The following is an 11,210-nucleotide window of genomic DNA, read 5'->3' as shown; positions in this document are numbered from 1 at the left end:
AAGAAGCCATTTATAATCCAATCAGCTCTACTTTTAATTATCATACAGCTGATTGGGATTTATATAAAACATATATCGATAGGAATTTTGATCCTTTGGATACCAAAAGTGATATTGACAATGCGCTCGTATCTTTGACAAATTTGATTGCCGAAGCCAGAGGCATTGCAACTCCTAAATGTGAAATTAAATTCAACTCCATTATTATTGACGACGATCTTCAGCTACTGATCCGTCTTGAAAATGTGAGGCGAAGGCAATACCAAAGAACTCGCGATCCCGCTTTGAAAGTTATTTGGCGAGATTTGCAAAATGAAATTAAAAAACCCAGATTAATCAACCTAGCGGTGATGGCGCCTTTCTCGCGTAAAAAGGTAATAAATGTAGCCTTTACGCTTACACCTCGATGATGTACAAGAAAGGAAAAACAGTTACACCGTCTAATGTTATGATAGCAAATTTACACTAGTAGACGACAGATGGCGCTGCCAAAAGTTTCTCGAATTTCCTATGTTCGAATTTTGACTTTCGGACAATTTCATGGTACTATGAAACTGAACGAAGAGCATACTTACGCCTAAATGCGTGCAACACAAGCATCTTTATAGTACGATGAAACGCTTAATGGAAGCAAGCCACGGATAAACTGTAAAAATATTCATAGATGCAAGGCATTTTTCATAACACATTATTGTTCTATGTGACTATGTCTCATCACTATTTTAATATTATCTATTATTTGCAATTTGCAATTATTATGAAATTCAATAGTGATCAACAGCGTTTTAGTATCTGTCGGATGCAACTTGTTGTAAGAAAATCGGTTAAGAGTTTCTATGTGAAAATTTGGCTAATGTTTTTTATGGCACTTTGTGCACACACACACGCACACACATACACACACACACACACACGCACACACGGACAGACAGACATTTGTTCAGCTCATCGAGCTGAGTCGAATGGTATATAACACTATGGGTCTCCGGAACTTCTATCAAAAGTTCGAATTTGGAGTGAAATGATAGCCTTTCGGTACAACTTTGTTGTACGAGAAAGGCAAAACGTTTCGCTATTCTGATACCAACTTTGAGAATAATGTCTCGAAGTTGGATCCCAGTTCGAAACCCTTTTGGAATTTAACGAAAATTCTTAAAAAACCTCAAAAGCCAATTCCAGCGCTTAAAGAGGGAAATAAAATTTTATTAACAAATGGCGAAAAGGCTCAAAAACTTGCTCAGCAGTTCGAGAGTGCCCATAATTTTAGTCTAGGTCTCACTAGTCCAATTGAGGATCAGGTTACACGGAGCTTCGAAGACATTCTCCATCAAGAGAATGTTTTTGACCCTTCGTTGGGAACCAATTTGGATGAAGTGAGATCTATTACTAGAAAATTCAAAAATATGAAAGCCCCGGGTGATGATGGTATTTTCTACATTCTTATCAAAAAACTTCCTGAGAGCTCTTTATCCTTTTTGGTTAATTTATTTAACAAATGTTGTCAATTGGCATACTTCCCAGATAAATGGAAAAGCGCCAAAGTTGTTCCAATTTTGAAGCCGGACAAAAATCCAGCTGAGGCTTCTAGTTATCGCCCAATCAGTTTGCTTTCTTCAATAAGCAAACTGTTTGAAAAGATTATTTTAAATAGAATGATGATTCATATTAATGGCAATTCTATTTTTGCTGATGAGCAATTTGGTTTTCGCCATGGGCATTCAACCACTCATCAGTTATTAAGAGTTACGAACTTAATTCGGCTCAACAAATCTGAAGGATATTCGACTGAAGTTGCTCTTCTTGATATAGAGAAAGCATTTGACAATGGTTAGGCATGAAGGTTTGATTGTAAAATTGATGAATTTTAATTTTCCTCTGTACATTATTAAACTGATCCAAAATTATTTATCAGATCGCTCACTGCAGGTAAACTATCAGAATTCTAAATCTGATAGATTACCTGTAAGAGCTGGTGTCCCCCAAGGCAGCATACTGGGGCCCATATTGTATAACATTTTTACTTCTGACTTACCTGATTTACCACTAGGGCGTCAAAAATCTTTGTTTGCAGATGACACAGGTCTCTCAGCCAAAGGGCGAAGCCTTCGTGCCATTTGTAGTAGATTGCAAAAAAGTTTGGATATTTTCTCCACTTACTTGCAAAAATGGAAAATTTCCCCGAATGCTTCCAAAACTCAGCTTATAATTTTCCCACATAAGCCGAGAGCTTCTTATTTGAAACCTTCTAGCAGACATATTGTCACTATGAATGGGGTTCCAACCAATTGGTCTAGCGAAGCTAACTATTTAGGACTTGATCAAAAATTGCTAGATCAAAAATAAACTTTAAAAAATCACATTGAAGGCCTTCAAGCCAAATGTAACAAATATATTAAGTGTCTATATCAACTTATAAACAGAAAATCAAAACTTTGTCTTAAGAACAAACTTTTGATTTACAAACAAATTTTTAGACCAGCCATGTTGTATGCTGTGCCAATATGGACTAGTTGCTGCAATACCAGAAAGAAGGCACTTCAGAGGATTCAAAATAAAATTTTGAAAATGTTTCTGAAGTTGCCTCCGTGGTATAGTACCAATGAACTTCATAGAATTTCTAATATTGAGACATTGCAACAAATGTCCAACAAAATAATTTCCAATTTTAGACAAAAATCGTTGCAATCTTCTATTGCAACGATTAGCTCCCTGTACCCTTAGTATAAATTAGGTTAAGTTTAGTTTAAGTAGAAAACATTCTGAGACGAATTAAGTACTGTCCATTTAATTCCAATTAATTAATCTTTGCAGATGATCAATGTAATGTCTTGTACTTGACTCGACGAGTCAAGTACAAGACACTGAAGACGACCACACAGTTGTGGTCGAAATACGTATCTGCAAAGATTACGAAAATTAACTGGTGGAATTAAATGGACAGTACTTAATTCGTCTCAGACGGTTTAATACATTCCACTAAAAGAGCTTAATATATTTTTCTAGAAAACATTGTAATTCCTACATGGTTTAATTCAACCAGAGGAAATATCTTAACTGCCATAGGCAATTGAAATGTATTAAAAATAACTAAAAGCGTAACATAGCAAATAAGGATGATAGTGTTAAGAAAACACGGAACACCTAGTCTAAGAGATAAATGCATGTATTAGATAATTAGAAAACAAAAAAAAAGAAAAAAAGAATATGGACGTCTAACGTTCCAGAATTCTTCCATGATGTTCTGCTATAAGATTTGGTCACCCAACTCCACGATCTACAGGATAAACAAATGATGTACACGTTCGGCCTATTGTGGGATCCAAATGTGGAGTCAAATCGGCGAAGTATCAGCTGCTGAAGGCAGTCGGTAATGTCAACCTTTTCTACGAGGATCTGCTGACCTTTTTGGCACAAGTTGAGATGTGTCTGAATTCACGACCACTGACACTGATACCGGAGGCCCTAACTGACCTAGACGAGTAACTTCAATGTAGATTGTTTTCATGCTTTCCTCCATTGTTTAAAAATGTATATTGGCTGAAAATTTTAACAAAAAATACTTTTCCATTTGAAACAGTGACAGGGTTACATATTATAGTAACATATTCCTTTTTTTCATATCCATTCGTAGATTTGGTAGGTGACATGACGGAATCGATTTTTTTTAACTTTCCATTACAGTTTTTTATTTCTACGCTTGTACAATAATTTTATAACACACTATCTACATAACGTTGATCATGCAAAATCAAAATATAAATTGACAACTTCGGGAATCGGATTAACAACAATAATAAGTTCTGAAAACTCAGATTAGAATATTTTGATTTGAAAAATGTATTAATGGAAGCCACTTTCCTTCGATGGGACTTGAAAACACGACTCTCAGTACGCTAGACTGGTGTTTTAAACCAACTAAGCTACGACGGCCATCCGTCGGCCTTCACCGTTATGCTGTGAAAATATAAGGAGCACCCTAAAAATGGTAAAGACACTTACTTTGCTGTCAGGTTTTAGCCATTCACAATATAGAGGCATAAACCGGACATTTTCCAAGTTGTTATCGGGCCGAGACCATAGAACAAAGCATTTTCTTTCAAAAAATAACCAATCCCATGTTTTTGTATAAGCAAGATGGTTTAAGCAAAAGGTCCATGAATGACAAGTAAAACAGAATGACTTATTTGTAAATTGTTTGTTTTGAGAAACTTTCGCTGATAAAAATATCATATATCTATGAAATAGGAACAGAAAATCTAATGTTCTATTTCGAATCATTTAATGTTTATCTCTCGGTGATCCCGAGTAGACGAAAAAAGCTCAATAATATCAAATGTTGATAAGCTAGCAAAATGACACTAAAATTTTCCTGAGATCAATTAATAATTCATGTGTGGAATCAATAAATCCGGTATGAATTTTATTTTCCAAATTAAAAAGCTTTAAATATTATTATTAACCTAGCTAAAAGAATTGCATGGCTTTGACATTACTGTAAATGGGTTCTTTCGAAATTCTAAGGGTTATCTGGGATTCTGGGACATTTTCTTTGAATTATTAAAATAGCAAATAAATTAAATTAGGAACCACAAATACTAATTACTAGTCGACCCGGCAGACGTTGTCCTGCATAGTAGGCGAGAATGTACGTTCCGAACTGCCCATGCAAAGTTCGCATAGGAATCACAAATTTTTGTTTTTCACGATTTGCTCAACTTTACTCGTAATTTTCGCGTTAGGAAATATCATATAAACCCGTCGGAAACTATAACGAATGTTTCTGCTGAAGAAATGAAAAAAATACATTCAGCCGTTTTCGAGTTATGCGGATACGAACACAGACCATTTCATTTTTATATATATAAGATTTTCCAAAAAGCCTAATGGAATAATGTTGATATGTCAGATCATGTTATTTTTCTCGTTAATTCCAAATGCGTATTTGTGTATTATAATCATCAGAATCATTTACAAAAATACCTTCTTCCCTCAAATACAGACAATACTGATTTTTATTTTAGAACTTAGGCCAATCCAGATTTACTAAAAACCTGACAGCCCTCACATCAAAGCAAGTAGTTTGGTTGAATGATTCTAACCACGCTTAGCAAAAATCTGTATTGTCATGGCAACAAAACCGCCATTCAACTTTGGTTATAATTCTGGTTTGGCGTTATGTTGCTTCGATCAAAGTTAATTGCCTAATTCCTCATGAAATGTATTGGAGGTAACCACTTTCCCTTTGATGGGACTCGAACCCATGACCCTACAGCAGGGTTTTTACAAATCAATATCGTCAACAAAACGTACATATTCACATATGAGTTTTCACAACATTGTAAATTTATGTTGCTGTTGGTGGCATTCATAGATTGCATTTTTACATCAGTCACATTTTATTGGGAAGAACATCTAACATGTTTTGAAGCCTCATCAACTGTTTTCAACTCAAAAAAATACAAACACCGAAACGTTCACAGCCAGATTTTTATGTTTCATTTGGCTGAATCGGCAAAAATATATTTGATTCGGGTAGGAATAATAACAGATTTATGGCATTTATTTATTTTATTTTTTTTTTCTTTTCTAGTTAATGTTCAACACCGCCCGGCTAGCTCAGTCGGTAGAGCATGAGACTCTTAATCTCAGGGTCGTGGGTTCGAGCCCCACGTTGGGCGTTCAATTATTTTGATTCAACCGTATTTACTTGATCAGTTTTTGGTTCAACGATAATGATAGGGTAGGTATTTATGATACTGCAAGCAAAGCGTATCATAAGTTGCATTAGTGCTTTGATTAATGGACCGCTCATTATTTACTCATCCTCACTATTATACCGCATGCATGTTCGTAATCTGCACTGCGTCGATTGGGTTCATTAATTTTAAAACCGCACATATGTGGGCTTTATTCTGCCACGCGAATCAACCTTTCTTTTATCATTTAAAACCACAATGAAACGTAGTTGAATACGGTCGCCGCCGATCACCGCATACGTAACATATACCCAAATCGGATTATGATTAATGGCAGATCAATCGGTGGAAACGAATGCGTTGCAGCACATTCAACCCGACGCCCGTTTCATTGACACATATGTTCGAATTCAATCCCACCTCACGCGTAACAAACGAGCGTCGTTAATCGTAAATATTTTGGATAATTATTGAAATTTTAACGCTGTCGTTCATTAGAATGGGGAAACCCGTGGCAAGAACGGTTTACTTTCATGCGGAAAGCATGTTGACATTGATAATAAATGATCCGATCGTGGTGGAAACGGAGGAAATATCCGAAAAAAAAACCCTGAACGATTGTCATTACGCGGTTGTCGGTTTTGCACCTCCTCTCAGTGCGCCCAGTTTCGGAACCGGGAATCGAAGTCGAAGCTATAGACAAATGAGAAATGAACATTGCGCGCGATGATGGAAGGATTATGCAATCCATTACCGGACGGTGCTATTTCATACCACAGTGCTGTTTTCGGTGGTCAAAATCGGGATGATGGTAATTTCAGACTTCGTGTGCACACTTTCATGCTTTCATTTAAAAAAAAAAACTACAGAGAATTATTAGTATTTATTGCAAACCTGACATGAATACTTTTCAATAACACTGGTTATTAGGGAAGATCCATTAATTACGTAACGCAAAAATTGGGCATTTTCAACCCCCCCTCCCCCCTATGTCACACTTTTTGTATGAAACATCTGAAAATTTTGTATGAATCGTCACACTTCGCTTAACCCCCCCTCCCCCCTCTAAGCGTTACGTAATTTATGGACGTTCCCTTATTGGAATATTGAGGGAATTTATGATTATGAAATAGTTTTGACCACCGAATTGTATAAAAGATGCCCATTGTGGTGCTTTGGCTTTGCCATTAAAATAATGTTGTATTTTCGCTTTCTTCTAGAGACTATGGAGAGATGGCAGTCGATGATGGCTCGATGAGTGGATGATGGTTTGACGGTTGATTGCTACCGGCACGCGACAGATGTTTCCTTGCGGCAGCAGCCATCCAGCGTCGCCCGGTGTGTGGTGCACATTGGTGGCCAAGTGCAACCCGCTACGCTCAAGTCGGTTAAGTTTCGTCTCGTCACTACAGAAATAGGTAAACAGTTTTGTGTCGGGCGATTAATTTTTATAATAGAACTTGTGGAGTAAAATGATAATCAATAATTATCGACGGTGATGCTTAGTGAGTATAAAACGAGGTTTTTTAGATGGCAAATTGAAATCCTGCCATTTTGGTATTTGTCCAGTACAGGAGAATCAACTTTCAGGAAATAAAGTTTAGTACACGCGTTTTGCCATAACAACGCAATAGTAACGGTGGTGCAATGCGTATTACGCCATTCCATCACGTACAAGGTGAGGAGTACTCTTTAGCCTTATTTGTATTCGACGACCTTGCCAAAAGCATTATCAACTTATCTCCATTATGCTGTGTTGAGTATTTTTGTTGTTTTGTAATGAAGCACGTTGTCTCTCACTATAGCTGCAACAGTTCAACTAATTAACTGTTCTTTGCAAGGCATTTTGCAATTTAAATGCTTATTGCACTGAAAAACAAACTACAGTTGTGAAGAAGATAGATGAAACACTAAAAATAAATTCAAATTAAAATCGACAGTTTGACCATGCTCAAATGGTTGATTATCAAAAACGGTTTATTATTGTAGTCCAACAATGAGTCCAAAAAAATTTTAAAAACTTCTATGGGGTTCAGTGCGGGAAGGGCGGTTAGTTGGACCCGATGAAGATCCAGTAGGAAATGGAGCAAGTTACTTATGCAGCTAGAGCCGATCTAGCCTTAGCGTTAGTGGGAAGCAAAGTTATTTATCAGCAGTTTCAAGAACACGACAGTGGTTGGCGGGTTCAAAACTTGGAGAATCTGATGTGGCAATGGTGACAGGCAGATGTACTTGAAGCATTCAGGAATCTATTCGTTCTGTCAGATCCGGTTCAAGATGTGGCTTGAAAGCCATTCGAAGGGATTAGGATTTTAGTACAAGAACTCTATAAGATATTCTTGTAAAAAAAATATTCTAACGTCTTCTAAGAGCTTCATCATGAAGTATCTCTCTGAGAAACACCATAATATACTTGCGTAGTTTCTGGGAACGAAAAAAATGGATGTCGAATGAAACCTTGAATGAGGACTTAAAGGCAGTTCCAGAAGAAAATCCGAAATGAGATAACCAATGGCACACGATAGTACGCAAAAAATGCACGCTTCGGGCACCAGTTTAAGTGTCCCGAAAAGAATTGCGTGCGGAGATTATCTTATTTTTTTATATTTATATTCATTTTTTTTCCTCTCTACTCCGTAGAGTTGTTAATGGAACAACTGAGCCTAATAAATTAACACACTAATAAACATTTGCCATAGAATAATATTTCCCTGAAAATGAACTCGAAAATAACATTTTCCCAAACACAAAGTTTAATTGAAAATCACTTTTTTTTAAACAAAATTTTCTTTGGAATAACACTTCTCGTTCTAGTTCTGCTCGGAAAATAACGGCTTGTATGAATTTACAAGACTAATTATTACAAGTAAACCGCGATAATAACATTAGTGGAATTTACAAGTAACTGAATGAAAGCGTTGGCTTGTACTTTCTTTTACAAGTATGAATGGTTCTGTAATTTCATTTACAAGTAGCTTTCGTTTTTTTATTTCAGCTCTGCAAAGTAAATATGCATCGTTTTATTGTTTTTACGACTTAACAGAGAAAGAAACTATTATTCAAAATGTTTCTCATTACAGTAGAATGAAACACTATGCACTAATAATAAATATCTAGTTCTAATAAAAAAATTGAAAATTATGAAAAATGATTCTGGAGATAGCAGAAATACTTTAAGTGCTGACATATCGGGTGGGACCATGCATGTTGCCCTGTTTTTGACAACAACCATGAAAAAGAAAGGAAAAACTACCTAAATTGTTAACAAAATTTGATGCAATATTATCATCAGTAAATATTTTGAATTAAAATTTTAATGTCTTCACTTGTCATAAGACGAGTTAATACAATCCCATTGAATTCCACCACTTAATTGTATCTTGACAGATACGTATTTCGACCTCAAATGTAAGGCCGTCTTCAGTGTCTCGTACTTGACTGTATCTGTCAAGATACAATTAAGTGGTGGAATTCAATGGGATTGTATTAACTCGTCTTATGACAAGTGAAGACATTCCACCAAAAAGCTCAAAATAATTTTCTTAACAAGTACTAATATTATTAGTTGGCGAATCACTTTTATGCAACACAAATAACAAGTACTTGCAATTTTTGACTTGTAACTTGTAACTTGTAGCCAATATTATTAGTCTGATTATGCTAAAGGGCCCAGATAGCTGCTTTTGGATACCTCTGTAGCCAGAGGCAAACAACCTTTCAATTTAGTGGGAATCAAGTGAGCACCTAAGTGAAACCTTAGTTTAAAAAAATCGCTTCGTTTCACTTAGTTTATTATACAAAAGAAATACGACTGGAAGATTTGGTGTTTTATTGTGTGGCTTTCTCAGTCTAATTTAGTCAAAACGATTCGTTTTGTTTTGCCCGACGTTTCGGCCTGTATTTTTGGTCTTTTCAAGGGTGAACTAAAATAAGAACATGGACTTTAGGAGGTACACAACATAACACATAAAACATAGTAAAATATAGCCTACACAGTCTACCTTTTTCGTTATTAAGTTTGCCGTTTTTCACATAGGGAGGGCTTCTCGTAATCCTACAAACATAATACGACCATAACATAATTCACATGGAAAATTGTCTTACAGTTTAAACATTTAGTGTAAGCGTATGGACTTTGGTAAACACTGCTATTGCACACGACTTGCACTACAATAATAGACAGGAATAGACAATGTTCAATGGTTGGTTTAGAGATGGCGGTGTCGGATGCTATAAAATTCTCATCTGTTCAGACTCATTTACACTTTCTGATCTAGTGTGGTGGTGAGCAATTCCTCTGCGAGAGGAATTGGCTTTAACGGTGTGGAGTATACCTGCGTATGTTATATTCAGACCCTCCACATCAGTACGGTAGTTTACTGTATTAGGTGTGTTTTGAATATGACACATTTCTAATATTGGTAGGGCTGTTTGTCGAAATGTACGATCTATTATTTGTGTGTTGTCTAGATTGAAGGTGTGTTGATTGTTTATCATATTTTGGATGAGGGCTGTTTTGGCGTGTATGTTATTTTCTGGGCTTTTGCTAATCTTGTTTATGTCGGATCTGTGTCCACTGATACGTTTTTTTAAATTGTTGGTGGTCATACCAATATAAACTTGATCGCAATCGTTACATGGAATGTTGTATATGACGTTGTGTTGGTCATATGGAAGCACTGGATCTTTAACTGGTTTCAGCAGGGATTTTGTTGTTTTGTAATTTCGTCTGGCTATTTTATGTTTTGAAGTCTTTTTTCAGGATGTTGGAGATGGTCGTCGTCAGAAAAGGAATGTTGAGCATGGATCTATAGGCGGTTTCTTGGCTGTTTGGATTGGCTTCGTTTGGTGGACTGGATGGTTGAGATCTTGGAGTTTGGCTGGTGTTTACGTCGCATGGATCTATTGATGGGGTATGTGTCGGAATGATCAGAAAAGGTGGACTGGGCGGCGATGATGTGGTGGGCAGCGGTGACAATGATGTGCTTTGGATGTTGGGAGGCGATGATTGAGACAGATTGTGTTGTATGTTCACGATTGATAAGGTGGGTTGTATCCATTGATGAGCGGGGTTTTCATTGATTCGGTTGAGCATTCGGTTGATGAGTGACGAAGGGTAATTGTTTTGACGAAGGTACTGGAAGATTTTTTGTTTTTGCTGTTGTGCAGAACCAATCCAATCCAAACAGCCAAGAAACCGCCTATAGATCCATGCTCAACATTCCTTTTCTGACGACGACCTGAAAAACATCCTGACAACATCCTGAAAAAAGACTTCAAAAACATAAAAATAGCCAGACGAAATTTCAAAACAACAAAATCCCTGCTGAAACCAGTTAAAGATCCAGTGCTTCCATATGACCAACACAACGTCATATACAACATTCCATGTAACGATTGCGATCAAGTTTATATTGGTATGACCACCAACAATTTAAAAAAACGTATCAGTGGACACAGATCCGACATAAACAAGATTAGCAAAAGCCCAGAAAATAACATACACGCCAAAAC

General features: G+C 36.5%; 1 non-coding gene and 1 pseudogene across 1 annotated transcript; one reads left to right on the top strand and one right to left on the bottom strand.

The window, feature by feature from the left end:
* The first annotated feature begins 5,605 nt into the window (after positions 1–5,605).
* Positions 5,606–5,678, top strand: Trnak-cuu (transfer RNA lysine (anticodon CUU)). Its single transcript has one exon. It is a non-coding gene; the product is annotated as a tRNA-Lys (tRNA).
* Positions 5,679–9,842: 4,164 nt separating this feature from the next.
* LOC134210343 (uncharacterized) lies at positions 9,843–10,791 on the bottom strand (annotated as a pseudogene).
* Between the last annotated feature and the right edge of the window lie 419 nt (positions 10,792–11,210).

This window comes from Armigeres subalbatus, chromosome 2, assembly GCF_024139115.2.
Source record: "Armigeres subalbatus isolate Guangzhou_Male chromosome 2, GZ_Asu_2, whole genome shotgun sequence".
NCBI classification, from domain to species: Eukaryota; Metazoa; Arthropoda; class Insecta; order Diptera; family Culicidae; genus Armigeres; species Armigeres subalbatus.
This window is presented reverse-complemented; position numbering and strand designations above follow the sequence as displayed.